Below are 15,687 nucleotides of genomic sequence, written 5' to 3'. Positions count from 1 at the left end.
ACTTATTTTTTCACGTTAATGGTTACTCACTCGTTTGAAGTCATTTTGCAAGCCAATCTTAAGTACACACAGGCACTTAAATCTAAAAGTTTACATAAATACAGTATTACACTAAAAAAGAAAGTTATTAAAGATTTAAATAAAAAATAAACAACTTTTCAACTTTCACTTGTTTGACAGACGCAATGTCATGTCATAATGTCAGCACTGTCAACCAACTTTGGCATCTAGGGTACCTATAGGGCAAACCTATGACGTCGTCGAGAGTATGGGTGTGGTGTAGTGGTAGGTTTATATTTATAAAACCGAGTTCTATTAAATTTGCACCGCCCCGTAGATGTGACGTTGATGTTTGTTTGTTTAAATCTGTAAATTTTATCATTTAGAGTGATTTAATATTTTTTTAAATCTCTAGTTAATAAAAAAACTGTTTAAATCGTTGCTAAGCGTTGAATAATTGACTATAAATAAAACAAAATTTAATAAAAAAGCTTGGCATTGGTTAGCTTTTATCTTATTTCTTTTTATTTAATTGGTTTTATAACCCAGCTTAATACTTGTTTATAGAGTATTATTACTATAATAGATTGCATGAGTAGTTGAAGACATTTCACTTTCTTTTTAAAATTTAAACAATTATTTTGGGCTTGTTATACTTCTATTGTAATATTTATAGTATATTATGTTACTAGGAGTAGAAAAAGGCGATTATTGTGCTGAGCACAATTATCGCATTCTACTCCCGTGTAACAAATACATTTTTCAAGCGTCTTTTAGTTCAAATTGCAAAATATCGACAGATTCATTGTGACAACTACAACATCAACAACCATAACCTCATTTCCTTCGCCAAAACGTCAATAAACTCAATGTCAATGTAACAAACCACCGCCTACTATACTAGAAAGCCTAGAAGGTGCTTGTCAAAAATTCCAATATGGCGGGAATAGTGGTAACAATTTGCGTTTGTTTGTATTGTGGAAATTGAGTTTTTTGAGGATTAGATGAATTTTTACGGTTTAAAATCAAAACTTGAGTCTATTTGCGTAAGTTATTTTGGTTTGCTGCCGTTCATCAAGTTTTTCAAGCCACATTGTAACAGCAATTCAGGAAAAGCCCAACCGTGTCAGTTTTTTACTTTACAAAGAACCGGATCTAACTCAACAGTGGTTGAACACTTTGAAGTGGAATGATTTTACTCCAACACTATACTCAATGGTAAGTACAAGTGCTTTCTAGTACAGTAAACTTATTAGGTACTTGCTACATGCACAGGTATGTGAGTTACATTTTAAAGCATCCTTCATTGTGAGAGCAACAAAAATAGTTTTGAATGAATGTTCTTGATAATAACATAAGAATCATTTACCAGTTTTGCTTACCTAGTTTCAAGGATATACAGATTTTCTTACATTGAACAGTGTTTAAACTAGTTTGCTGTGTGTTGTACTTTCCAGGACAAATGTTCTAACCAATTTGTTTAGGCTGGACTTGATTGTGTATATAAAAGCTCTATCTATACATATCTGAATCTGGAATGAACCTTTTTTTGATTTTTCTCTCACAACTTGCAATCAACTACACGAAACAATTAAAAAAAAACATATTTCTTACTGCATCTGCATAGGTTTGTGTATAAAACGAAAACCGCTAACACCGCCATTAAAAGTGACATTTTAGGCTTTCTAGTATAGAGGGCGGTATTGTAACAATAAAAATTCATTATTGTACTAGTAACATAATGTTGTAGTCTTTCTACACCGGTAGTACACGTCAATAATATACATATTTTAGACCGTTTAAAAAAAATATATGATTTTTGTTAATTATTTATTTTTAAGATACATGTTTGAATTTGGGGTTGAGCTTTGATAAAACTGCTTAAACTTTATTTTTACTATTAAAAAGAGCAATAAACCTAATTATTAAATCATCAAACTAAACTGTAAGGTTCGATTCAATTTGAAAAATGTGTTTCTGCTATTGATGGTCTAAGAAGAGAGGCATGTGATCCAGTATCAATAAGTAATCGAATGTTGCAAACTAGAAATCTACTAGATTTTCCAATGCAAAATTTTGTCTGTCGACTAAGCAATCTGACCAAGATTTCCGCTCTGAATTGTAAATGTTTAGCGGGTTTGATTAAAACTATAAATTGCTTAAAAAAAAGTGCGATTTTGAAAGAAAATCGATAGGTTTCATTATCTTCATGAAAAAATATTACCATTAATTGGAAAATACGGATTAAAAATAAACACAGAAATGATGAAAAATAACAGTATATTTTTTTACCATCATGTTTTTGTTTACTTTTTACCGTTTTTGTGGACATTTACGTTTACTAAAATATTGAAAAAAAGAAAATGCTAAAAAATATTCAAGAAAAAGTTAATTTCCGGTTAGCAATGAAGCTGCTGCTGGTAATCACATTCAATCCTTGTCCCAGCAACCATCCCGTCAGTGATTAACGTGCGACTTGAATAGAATTTTAAAGGACACGGCCAAAGCTCGAAACTTCTTCGGTAGTACCAGCAAAAGCGCAGTCAGTCCGCAACAAGTCGTGATCAGAGCAGGAGTACCGTCCTGTTGGTGCACGTAAGGAAGCGCACGCGCGTATTTTCCGACATCGTACCCAAAACATACACGGTTTGGTACTGCTTTATTAGTAAATCTTAATCTGCTGTCACTCAATCGACAGATAACAGATTTAAGTAAAGCATAGTTTGGTTTAACTCGTAAACATCAAGTGCGACAAAAGTGCATCTCCGAGGTATTTCGGTTGGAAAGTTGTATTATTAACTCCGACTCCTGCTGACCTGAAGAAGTGCGGTACCGTTGACTTCGATTGCTGCTAATTTGGAATTCGCTGCAGGAGAGGAGAGGAATTTACGTTGGGCCGTTATTCGGACAAGATTCTCGAACTGGAAAGGTTGGTACCAATAAATAATTTGTGGTCGTTCTGGTGGGTTGACAAAAAGTGGTCGGATTTGGTTACCATCAGGCAACATTTTTTCAAGAAGCATAAAAATAGTGACTTTTAGGATTGCATGTTTTGTACGTTTACCGGGTTGCTCAACAGTGTAACAAAAAAGTCACTATACAGATCAACTTTCAGTTCAGTTTTATCCTTTTTATAACTAACACTCATTTAAATTGCATTGCATGGATAGTTTACCCAAAACTACTATAGGTATATCTTTTTGCTACACTGTTACTCCACGACGGTTGCGTATACATTAGGAGTTGAAAACTGTCAAGAAACAAAATCCACGCTTTCTTACTGCTTTGTTGTATTCTTTTTTTTATTAGTTGGTGGTTACTGGCTATAAAAGTTGCACGCCGATTATCTTGTCAAGAATAGTTGTAGTTAAAAATTTTTTCAAATCCATATTACTTTATATCCACTGTGAGGTTTTATTTTATGATATTGAATGTGTATGTATAGGAGGATATGTCTCACTAGAAATTACTACATTAATCTTTTCCTTAATGATTTTAACGAAATAGTAGTTTTCCTAACAAGTGTGCAAAGTAAGTCTTGTACGCACGAACGACGAGATGCGGAGTTCGGGCACCAGTCAAGTGCAGACAAGACACTTTGCACAAGAGTTAGGAACAATATTTTTCCTACGAGGAACCCCAGACTTATCATCTATCATTTAATGATCTATATTTGATTTAAACTCCGATCAGTTCAAGTTAAAACATTGAAGCAAACACATATGAGATCACGGACAATTTTTCTAATCATTATTTAAATATTTACAGGGATGTTAACCAGCTTAAACGTTATCAGACTTGTTCACATTTGCGGATTTCCCCACACAGTTTCATAACCAAAATTAGTAAAATGTTTAAGTGTCGAACAAGCCGACCATTAATATTCTTTCACTGTTCACAAAGATAAGCAATTTCTTTATTGAATAACAATAAGACATTGTCTCGCGAAGAGATTTGAATAATAAATAATGTGATATAAGGGGAACGAACTTTATTGTTTCTATATTCTCAATAGGCCAGAATATCGATTATGTTTGTTATGCATGACACTTTTTCTTGTAGTTTTGTAATTGAGTTAATGTTTAAAATATCTAAATGATTGGCACTTTTAAGATTCAAAATTAATAATTAAAACTATTTCCAACAGTTACCTATTATACCTCTATGATTGATGATCGGCTAGCAATTTGTTACCTAGCAAATGCAAACTATCAATATATCCTTTCATGGACACTGTGATCACGGTTATTTTTAACTAAAAATCCTTGCCATTCCATTTTCAGTTTACTCATTACGTTTTATTAGGTGTGTTCAGCTTTAGATAAGTTAGTTGATTTTTAGTTTGGAAGATTTATTTGATAGTAAAATATTTGCTGGTAATTCAGTAACATACACGTTTGGTTTTACTAATATAGTAGTTTTCAAATTTAAAGTGGCAGTTTTAATTTCTAAAAGAACAATTTTCTAGGTATTTGCATCGATTCTCAAAGTGGCCATTTTTAACGGGGAAACTCGCTGCCACACTCTATTAAAAGTGCTAATAGGTTTCGGCATAATTGATATCATCAGAGCGTGAGGTGATCACTTTTGTCTCATATGTAGATGTTTCGGAGAGATATTTAGTCTGATGATGGTATTTGTGCCTAAACCGCTACTATTGTCTTTCTCTTCTAAAAGAATAATTCGGTTCAGAAGTTTTGAAAGATGCAAGAATGAGCCTCCCCAGGTTTTTGTCTGGTAAAAATAACGATTTTAGTTATTGTTTATTGAACTAAGACAAAATAATTATTTGATTGGGTTACCTTCTAAGTATCCTAATTTCATAAAATGCATAAGGCCGAGAATTACTAAGTACAATCAAAAAAGGAAAACTGCATACCTACCTTGGGCATATCATTCGGAACGAAAAATACAGCTTCTTACAGTTAATTCTGGAGGGTAAAAGTAGAGGGCAAAGGAGGCATAGGCAGATAGCAGACATCTTGGGCGAGGAATATTAGAAACTGGACGGGACTCAAATAAATAGAGGAACTTGTCCATACCGCCAGAGACAACGAGAGATTTCAACATGTGGTAGCCAACATCCAATGAATGGAATCATTACTAATCTCTGATAATGTCTCAAGAGACATACCATTTCATGTTGTTCATAATTACAATCTAACTACTGTGTATACTACCAGAACTACTACTTCTCCTACCAATGACAACTGGTCTTCACCTAAACACATCAACTAAGTAGTAGCTACACTACAACTACACAGTAGTATAACATAACCACTGTAAATAAAAGAGTAAACACTCGCAAACACCGCGCTCAGCACTTGCAGAGTACCACCCTGTATGAGATCTTTACTAGACGATTGCCAAAACCGAACTCCACGTACCAGAACTTCCCCAAGACGAGGTCCTTTCGGATATCAGTTTACTTTCAACTCAATAGACAATGACTATCTCAACCATGTCGTTCTCAAGGGAAATACAGCATAAATATTACTGGTTGACATGGGCTTTATTTCAAGAATGGTATTTTTCAGAGTTTAAGGAAATATAAATTATACACCAACAAAATTCACCATCATTTTGATTTTTGTTTGAAGAATCGGTTGCTGAAAGAATGATCAAAATTAGCAAAATTTTGATCATTCTTCAAAGAATTCAGTCAAATTCACGAAAAAGTATCACAATTAGTTCATCAAATACTTCAACAATTCTCTGGCAATTTTAACTTAGATTAACATGACATTCATTAGCTTGCATTAATATTGTTCTTATTGTAAACTGAATTGAAAAGGGCGTGTTCCTTTGTTGCTCAATTCAACACGTAAATATTGGTTTGGTTAACCTCTTTTCTGCTGCACTAATTCTATTGTGTAAGATACTGAGAGATCTAGATTATTTTATTTAAAAACTATAACAAGGCTATTACTTTTTTATACTGATTGAAGGAATTTTAACTTTAGACTGTCGCATATTATGCTGAAATATTCAAGTCATTGTTCGGCTTTTGGTATGTCTACTCGGGGAACCCGTAGGTCAAGGCTCTCGCTTATTAAGCAATCAGTTGTTATTATAATTTAATCCACATTCTTTTGAATTGCTGATAAAAGTATCGTTTTAAAATATATTCAGGCTGACTGGCAACAAATAAGTGAATGAAATACAAAGAAACTTAAATGTGTGAAAAGAGTTTAGGCATAATATGCTGTGGGCGGTTTATGACTTAACCAAGTTCAGAGGCGTAGATATACTTCTCGTATAATTAAGAGGAGTTGCTGTTCTGCTGGCAGAAATTTAATTTTTATTTGCCTACGCTACTGAAAAAAATGCTGCATAAGCTAACAAGTCACATCTGGGAGCGTACATGGCTCATGCAGAATTTCGAGTTAAAATAAAAGAAAAAACCAACTTGGCTTAAGGCGCCAGACATACGAGCACCGAGGAATAAACGACTTTGTTTCAAAAATAAATGCCAAGACGAAAAAATTGTTGTTAATTGGTCTGAAGGCCCGTCGTTTATGGAGACGCATATTTTTACGTCACAAGTCTAAATATGGCGCATGTATGTGTTTACATGTCCGATGTAAACAATAAACAATGGGACATGATTTGCATTAGGAGATAATCAACTCTTTTAGAAGGAACAACAAAGTGCTGGGATAATGAAGTTGAGCAGATTTATGTTCATGCAGGTGTGATGTGGCCTTACAATGGCCGTGGGCAACAGGAAGCTCTATTATTAGTAAAATTTATCGGAAAATTTAAATTTAAGCCACATTATCAAATTTACCTTAGATTTTAATCTTGTAATATCCACGGCTTGATTTTTGCTTTTAAGTAATTGAAATATGATAATTCCATTTAACTTTGAGTCAGACAACTGTTAACTGTCAATTTCATTTAAATAGATCATATTTTATGTTATTCACCAAGTTTTTTTAATATTCAAACATACAGTATGGTGCAAATGCATGAAATATCTTCTTTTTAAGTTTGGTAGTTGGTTTTTTTTTGCAAAACCAAGAAACGTAAATTTTTTTTTGGGCAGTACCTCTTCTGATAAAAAAATTATATACAGAAAAACTGGATAAATCAAAATTTGAAAATTGATTAGACACAAAAGTAGAAGATTTAGTATTAATTGTAATGGTACTTTTGCAGGCTTTTTTATTTTTTATTCGAAAACGAGATGACGTACCATAAAGTTAATAAGATATCTTTTCTGTGTTAAATTGAATAAGGAATTCAGATCTAATTTGCATTTTATGGAAAAACTAATATAAATATTCAATAATTTGATCGATTGGACGCCACTGGCAAATCTCAAAAACATATTTTTTATTGCAAAACGTACTTTATCGTTGACAGTTGACTCCTACATACAAATTTTTAAGAATATTCCTAATTGTTTTGAAGAACTAATAACTATTTATGTACCAAGGGCGTTAGAGAGAACATAATGTCCCGAATGCCGAAACAGCCAGAGGGCCTATGGCCTGAGGGATAAGTTTTGGCCTGATGGACATTATTCTCTCCCTAACGCCTGTGGTGCATACAATGTTTTATGTTTCACCTATGTCAGCAATTATTTACTGTTTCTGGCATTGAAAAGTAAGATATACCCTTATCGGTATGTTGTGACTTGGAGTGAGAAAATTACTGTTTTAAGCACATTTTTGGAATCCTCATTAAATTTCCTATCCGATAACCTGAAAAAACACTACAAAATTTGGTATAGTCAGGGAGAAAAGCAGTGTCAAAATTTGAACTAAAAAAAACACAGTTTGAAAGAACAATCAAGGAGAAAATCGCTTGTAAAACCCACTTTGAATAAGAAAATGACTGTTTTAAGCACATTTTTGGAATCCTCATTAAATTTCCTATCCGATAACCTGAAAAAACACTACAAAATTTGGTACAGTCAGGGAGAAAAGCATTGTCAAAATTTGAACTGCAAGAAACCCAGTTTGAAAGGACAGTCAGGGACAAAATCGCCTGTAAAACCCACTTTGAATAAGAAAATGACTGTTTTAAGCACATTTTTGGAATCCTCATTAAATTTCCTATCCGACAACCTAAAAAAACACTACAAAATTTGGTACAGTCAGGGAAAAAAGCAGTGTCAAAATTTCAACTGCAAGAAACCCAGTTTGAAAGGACAGTCAGGGACAAAATCGCCTGTAAAACCTAGTTGGAGTGAGAGAATGATTCTTTCAAGCACATTTTTGGAATCCTCATTAAATTTCCTATCCGATAACAGGAAAAAGACTTCAAAATTTGGTATAGTCAAGGAGAAAAGCAGTGTCAAAATTTGAACTGCAAAAAACACAGTTTGAAAGGACAATCAGAGCCAAAATCGCTTGTAAAACCCATTTGGAGTAAGAAAATGACTGTTTGATGTTTTAAGCACATTTTTGATGTGTGTGATGTTTTGATTTAATTGTTTTTTTAATTGTTCTAACCAATTCTTGTGTCAATCGATATGTATTTTTTGAGTTTTTTTTTGCTATGGACAAAATAGGATCTAAGTTATTTATGTATCAAGAGATTCATTGTAATACAGGGTGTCCCGCGAGGTAAGGGACAAAATTTAACTACGTGTTCTTTAGGTAAATTCGAGTCGAAAATGTTCTATAAACATGGGTCCGCAAATGCTTCCTTACCAAGATATGATTTTTTTAAGTTTAATAGTTTTATTGTGTTGGAAAGTACAATAACCTCACAAAAATATTTTTTTACAAAAAAAAATTAATACCTCTTGGAAAATAACTGTTTATAATAATTGTTCAAAGTGTCCATTTTCCCATTGTAAGCATAGTCTAGCCCTTTTAATGATGTGGATGAGAGCCATTGTAGTTTTCGGTACAAAATCACTATTAAATTTAAAAAATCATATCTCGGTAAGGAAGCATTTGCGGACCCATGTTCATAGAAAATTTTTGACTCGAATTCACCTAAAAAACACGTAGTGAAATTTTGTCCCTTACCTCGCGGGACACCCTGTATATTGCTTAACCTTTTGGAGTACTTAAGATTTGTACCTTAAATCGTTTTGACATCGACATTGAAATATTTCATTACTATTGACCATGTAATAGCAAAAATATCTTCTCCGTATGATTTAACATATTAATTAGCACATATCTTGAAGATAAAGTTGTAAATAACTGAACTAGTTTCTTGTCACCTAAATTATGTATGCATTTATTCTGGCGCAAAGGTGCACACCCAAGCAGTTTAATGGAAAATGTCAAACAAATGCCTCTGATATAATAATGCAAATGCGTAAGAGGTAGTTAAAAAAACAAAATCTATGTAGCCATGCCCTTAGATAACTGTAAACGTCTGACGTTTGCGTTGCTTGAACTGCTATTATAAAAGTGTTAACCAAAACCAGAACTTTTTTAGGTAAAAGTGTGTAATTTTAATTATTCACACCTGTCGGGTTACTTCATTAACCCGAAACATAACAAAACTGAAAACGACAAAACAGTTATTTTTTTTGTTTAAATCTGGGGTGCTTACAATAGAATAGACTATTAGTACTACAACAAATAATTTCTAAATTAACCGGGTCATTAAAGCACGCTAATCTATACAATAACATCGGAAATGCCTACACCAAATTTTCACCAGGTTTTCAATAAGAGATTCCAAGAAATGAAAACGCGGTTTAACTAGCAAAGAAAAGGAACAAAATAGGTAACTATACCAAACCAGTCCACTTTTCCTAGCGTGAAATTGCATGATGATGGTACAGCACGTCCGACAAATCATTTATGGTGGCTCTGCCGTTATAAGTACCATTAGTACCAATTGCTAGGCAGCTATTCGAATAATGATTTAATGAAGTACCCATTTACTCGTCTTTGCAGATGGCAAAGAGACGTTGTCGTTATACGCGCTACTTTTTGCGAAAACCACATTATTTTCTTCTCGCATATTTGAAACTTTACATTTCAGCACACATTTTAGTTTCAAAAACCCTTTTTTCTGCACCAGTACAGTAAAATAAACTGAACAATAATCAATATTTTAATTCAGGCAACAGATGATGCAGGGCACTTTTTTCTTTTTTATTTCTTGGTAGAATCGTCAAAATGGATGAATCATTAAATAAAGGGCTGCTGTTTAAATTTGTAAAAAAAGAACAAAACAGCCTTGTGTACTTAATTCCTTTCGAAAAAATATCACTTTTATTACTTGTTATGAAAATAAGTAGGTACATATTTAAAATTGAAAATTGAAGTAAAAAACTTTGCACAATGCTAAAAAAGTTACGTAACAATCAGATACTTCAGTCTCGCATGCTGATTACAATGAATAAGAGTTCATTGTTAAATTTCATTAAAATTCTCTGCAATTATTCCTCTTAGCAAAACATTAAGGAAGTGATACTGTTTTATTACCTAAGAAAGTTGTGCTTTTTTTAATAGGTTGCGAAACATGTGATTTCAAAATTATAATCGTGTCATGCCAGTGATTTTAAGGAAAATTAATTGTGTTTTAAACGGTTGACACGTTTATGTTTTTCCTGTTTTTACATTTAAATACTTCCTTAGGTATTTGGTAATTTGCGGATTTCCTCTTAATGGGTAATTAACTGAGAAATTAATTGTGGACATTATTTTTTCTTGAGATGCAAGACTGTTTGAAACTTTCAGTGTATTCTAGGTCGAAGAAAATATTAATTAGATCAGAAAGTGTATTATGAAGAGCTTTAATATGTGTATTGACAACAGTCATACAACTCGTATTCTTAAAAAATTGCTTACTTAGAAGAAAGTCTGGAAGATGCCCAAGAACAGGAAAAAGCCAATAAATGAGTTTGTGCAAACAAAAGGAGTCACCAAAGATGTATGGGAAAAATACTTATACTACTTACAGCGATCGAATTGACTACAACAGCTTTCCAAAACAACTCCAGATAGGTCAAGAGGATTGATAAGCAGCAAATGGTTAGTGAAAAATTCGTCAAACCGCAGCTGATATTTTGCAAGATACAAGTATCAAATCAAACAGATTTCTAGTTCCATTCATTCAATTTGGCAAATATGATATTGGTTTACAAAAAAAACTACAAATCATTCGCTACCGATCATCCGCTGTGGTTACCTTGGTTTTAAACAGGCTGTTTACCTTCGTATTAATCAACAGGAATTGCTTCTTAAGTTAACAGGGCTTGCTCACGAGAATTAAACAAAATCGTATCTACAGCTGGGTTGTGACCACCATCTAAAACCGAATACCTCAGAAGAAAAAAATTACGTCACAAAGTAATAACAGAAACATAAAACACGCAATATACCTACGAGTACAAGTCGACTTGTACATTTATATACTTTTATGTCTATACAATTTTGGTATTGATAAAACGTTAGACCCAGAGAACAGGAATGGTATAAATCGCAGGTGACTAGCACACCTGGCGTTTAAAATGGGCCACTCCTGTCTGGTGCATCCTTAGTTGTTCGATTACATAATCTCAAATAAAATTTGGGAGTCTGATTTGTAGAATCGTTTTAATGATTGTAATTTCCAAATATAGAAAATAAGTGTCCTCCCAAAATAACACTAGTCATAACACGCGTATAACAAAAGTAATATGTATCAACGTGGAAGTAATAAATCAGAAATAAGTTACTGGAATTATTAATCCCTCTGATTTACAAAATAAGTGGTAATCACAGTGGTATATCTACCAGGAAGTTGAGTTTAACTTTTATTTAAGGAGCGTTATCACACGCAATGTATATAATCATAAAGCGTTGCTTATAATTTTGAATTGTTCTTTGTTTTGGAAAGCAGTACATTGTTTAAATGGTTTGAAAATTGATAAATGGTGTTTATGAGTAATGCATCAGAACTTGGGTATTTCAATGATGATTTGTATTACTACGCAGTACTTTATTAATAAAAACCTTCACGATATCAAAGTCTGTTTGTTTCTTGAATCTGCAGAACCATGTTTTGTTCAAAATTGAACAAAATTCGCTTACAAATAAGTACAGCATAAATAAGTATTACTACTTTGAAAAAATACGTAATTCAAGTAAAAATATACACGATCAATGATTTTTAATTAAATCTCATGGACTAATTTATGACAAAGAAATTGAAAGACGAGAGATGTATCAAGTAGCTTCCAAGATTCCAAAAATAAAATTTTTCCATGAAACATCTGCATATAAGTATAATAATTTAAACTTCAGTTGTTTTGGTGTAAACAACCTTAAAGCACACCCATTAATTATCCACTTATCAGTTTAAGGTTGATCATTTATTTCAAGTTAATTATAAACGATTAATTTGATTTTAATCCCTGTTGTTTAAAATGCAGGTCAACAACTACTTAGTACCATTGGAAAATTGGGAAATAATTCCTAAGAATTCGTATGTGTATCAGCGATACGAGGTGTAAAATAGATTCCGTCTAGACGTCTAGATACTTTATCCGTTGCCCCATTAACAGTTGCGAATTTTGTAATGTGTACCCTCGCTAAAGGAATTAACCGGAATACAAATATGTAAAAGCAATAAATCTAATATGAATACCTTCACGTCTGCATACCATATTCTTGAAAGAGTGCTTCTGTGAGTATATAGGAACGTCGAGTATTCGTTGTTTGCGGAATTGCATGTAAATGAAGGATTTCAAAACGACTACATATTAGTTGAGTGGTACCTATATATGAGCAAATTATTTTTTAATAATGTAGCTTTCTCATAATTGAATATTAATTATCAAGCAAACTATTAATTTTCTTCAAACTCAGATTTTTTTTCCGTTAGAGCGGAACGGAATTTTTTGTATTATAAGAATGGTGCAAAAAGAAGAATTTTAAAATTCTTTTAGTTGCAAAAACTAGTTTAACCAGTTTAACAAAATAGACATTTAAAACAATTCTAATTTTTAACAATAGTGGAAAGAAAACAGTTGGTTGTTAATAGTAGTAGTAGAGGAAGAATATCTTATTTTTTTAATAAAAAATTAAAGAGTAGTTGAGGTACCTATTGTCATCTTATGGGCTGAAATACTATCGGAATGGTTTTCCCATCCAAAGATTACCGACAGACCTCTCCTCTCTTTCTAGAATTGCTTCTCGGCACTTCAGGGAAAACACTCTCACTTTTCGTTTCTGTCGATGATTTACTTATCACCGTGCAAACATTCGCAAACCTGATTTTCTCTTTCATTGTGCTAGCGAACAATGATTAATTTCATTGCTTCCCAGTTTTTCTTTTCTAGTAAACTAGTTGTGCTGCTACTAGTGCTTGATGTTTACTAAAGGGCATGATTACAACATTTTCACAAAGTAGTTGTAAGGTTGCATTAAAAACCATAATTAATAATAGTATGTTATACAAAGTACAACAAGGGTGAATAAAATGTCTGTGTGTTAGTGTTAGTAGATGTTTTTATTCTTTAATTGAATACTAACTGAAACTTAAACGGCTTTTTCATTGCCTCAAAACATAAGCCAAAATGCAATGTTTTGATGTCAGTGAGGAAGACAATCAGAAGAATTATTTTGTTTACGTTCAAGATTAGCTGTAATTGGTCTGTTTTATATCGCACGCTGAAGATTGTCTGTGATTGGTCTATTTCATATCGCACGCTGAAAATTGCCTGTGATTGATGAACACAACTAAAGTTATGCTTTATCACAATTTCCAATTAATAAACTTACGGTACGTCGGATGCGGTTCGTATTAATTATAATTTGGGTGTGAACTTCTCAGGTACAAAAACAACAGTCATCTTTCATCAAGATGGAATAATCACCGAGACTGATAAGCGTTTTTTAGCCACTACAGCAAAACAAAATCACGTTTTTTTTTTTTTAAATTAACCAACACGGTTTTGCCGGTATTTTTTTGACAGAAATGTAATTATCATTGCGGCATGCAAAAAATCTTATCAATTTGAGCATTCTTCAGTCACTTCAGCTGCATGCCAATAACAACAAAGAATGGTTTGTTAGCACATCCTTCTCAAATGACTCATAAAGCCACCCCACTATTCAATTTTCGATTTCGACAGGGTCCTACTACTAAATACTCAACCATTACTACAATATATCAGTCCCTTATACCTACATTTAGTTGGTGGTGTCTGTACCTTGGTGCTAAACCGTAAGTACCTTCTTAGTGATTACTAGTAAAGGATTTTGCTGTGGAAATTTCTAGTTGACACAGATACAGTTTACAATCATTAACCTTGGTGATCCCAAGACAATTCGTCGTGTATTTTAAAAATAAAATATCAGTGACTGATAAGAATTTGATATTCAAAACCAAGCAAATGGAAACAATCAGAAACAATGAACTGGTGCAGCCAAATTTAACCATGTTAAACTAACATGGTGCGATGTAGCGTGCAAAACGTGAAAGTATCTCTTTTATTCAAGTGTCAGCTAAGGCCGTGACCTTTTTAGAGTTATGATTCAGTTTACCAGAAGGGTAATAAACCATACCCGAGAGTTTGACGGTAATGGGAAATTGTGTTGGTTCTTACAGATGTATGTAAGCAATAATTCACTGAACGAATTCCTTTAGCTCAAGTTTCTCAAAGCTAACAGTTGAGGAATGCGTTTTGTATATTTAGTCCAATACAATAACATTTTCTTAAAAGTGTTTATTTGTAGAATAAGAAAATTGTTTGTTTAAGGAAGCAGTAGTTTCCTTAATTTCCAGTACATTAATGCGTTTCGATTTAATTGTTTCTCTTCCGATGGTTTGCTTTAATTAGGAAATGCGTTAGGTAACTGGACTATTTACCTTACGTTAAACTAAACATTAATGCGTGTTCAATATATTTCTGGTTTAAGTTTCCGCGAAAAGTAACCATAATGCTTCTTGCAATTTTGTAGAATAATAAAATATGTGTTTCACGAATATGTTAACTGATATATTTACTGCAAAATTTGCATAGAGCACTGGAGAAGTAATAAAAATATGACGATTGTATGCTTAATTAAATGCAACACAATGGCGTTTTATTATTTACATTTTTAGTGGTAAATAAAAGCGAATAACATAAATTGTTACATACTTTACATATTCAACACACGACTTGTGTTTGTTATTGCTATACAGGGTGATTGATGGTCGATGGTACCTTAACCGTGTTCGGAAAACGAGACAAGAACTACTTAGGTATATGACATTTGTTCTATCGATTTAAAATCGACGTTGACGTTTATACTAAAAAGTGGTATCAAGTTTGATATATTAAATGAGACACGCTGTATATTTTCCGGATCCGCTGCTCTAATTAATTTTTTCTAATTTTGGCATATAAAGTGACACTTTTCTAAACTGATTAGAGTGACAAAACGTTTTACTTTTCGTAACTAGTTACGAAAAGTATCACTTTATGTAACTAGTTATGAAAAGTTCATTTCATCACTCTCTGTTTTTATGCATTTCCGTAGAAACATATGGGCCACATCCATCATAACATGTCGTTGTCACAGTTTATACAAGGTGCTATGAAAGTGAATATTTGTGTTAAATCACTTTAAAAGATGGTTTTCACAGCTTTTTGGTCAAAATTAGAAAAAATTATGTATGCAACACGTTTCGAAAATGTCTTATTGTGTAACTCATTCAAATTGTAGGACCTCGCTGCGCTCGCCCTACAAACATTCATTCGTTACACAAAATCGAACTTTTCGTAACTGG

At 32.8% G+C, this 15,687-nt stretch overlaps 1 protein-coding gene across 3 annotated transcripts in view; it reads left to right on the top strand.

Moving 5' to 3' along the window:
* The first annotated feature begins 2,446 nt into the window (after positions 1–2,446).
* The window catches only part of LOC145735049 (SH2 domain-containing protein 4A-like), a 35,526-nt gene continuing 22,285 nt past the window's right edge, over positions 2,447–15,687 (top strand). Inside the window, exon 1 of one of the 3 annotated variants that reach the window (XM_081988783.1) lies at positions 2,447–2,929. The gene's annotated coding sequence lies outside the window, so the exon portion shown is untranslated. The remainder of the gene's footprint in view (positions 2,930–15,687) is intronic. The other 2 variants (XM_081988782.1, XM_081988775.1) reach the window with 2 other exon arrangements.

The sequence above is a fragment of the Ips typographus genome, linkage group LG1 (genome assembly GCF_016097725.1).
Source record: "Ips typographus isolate SLU linkage group LG1, UJ_Ityp_2.0, whole genome shotgun sequence".
Taxonomy (NCBI): Eukaryota; Metazoa; Arthropoda; class Insecta; order Coleoptera; family Curculionidae; genus Ips; species Ips typographus.
Note: the sequence above shows the minus strand (reverse complement) of the source record. Positions and strands in the feature narration are given on the sequence as shown.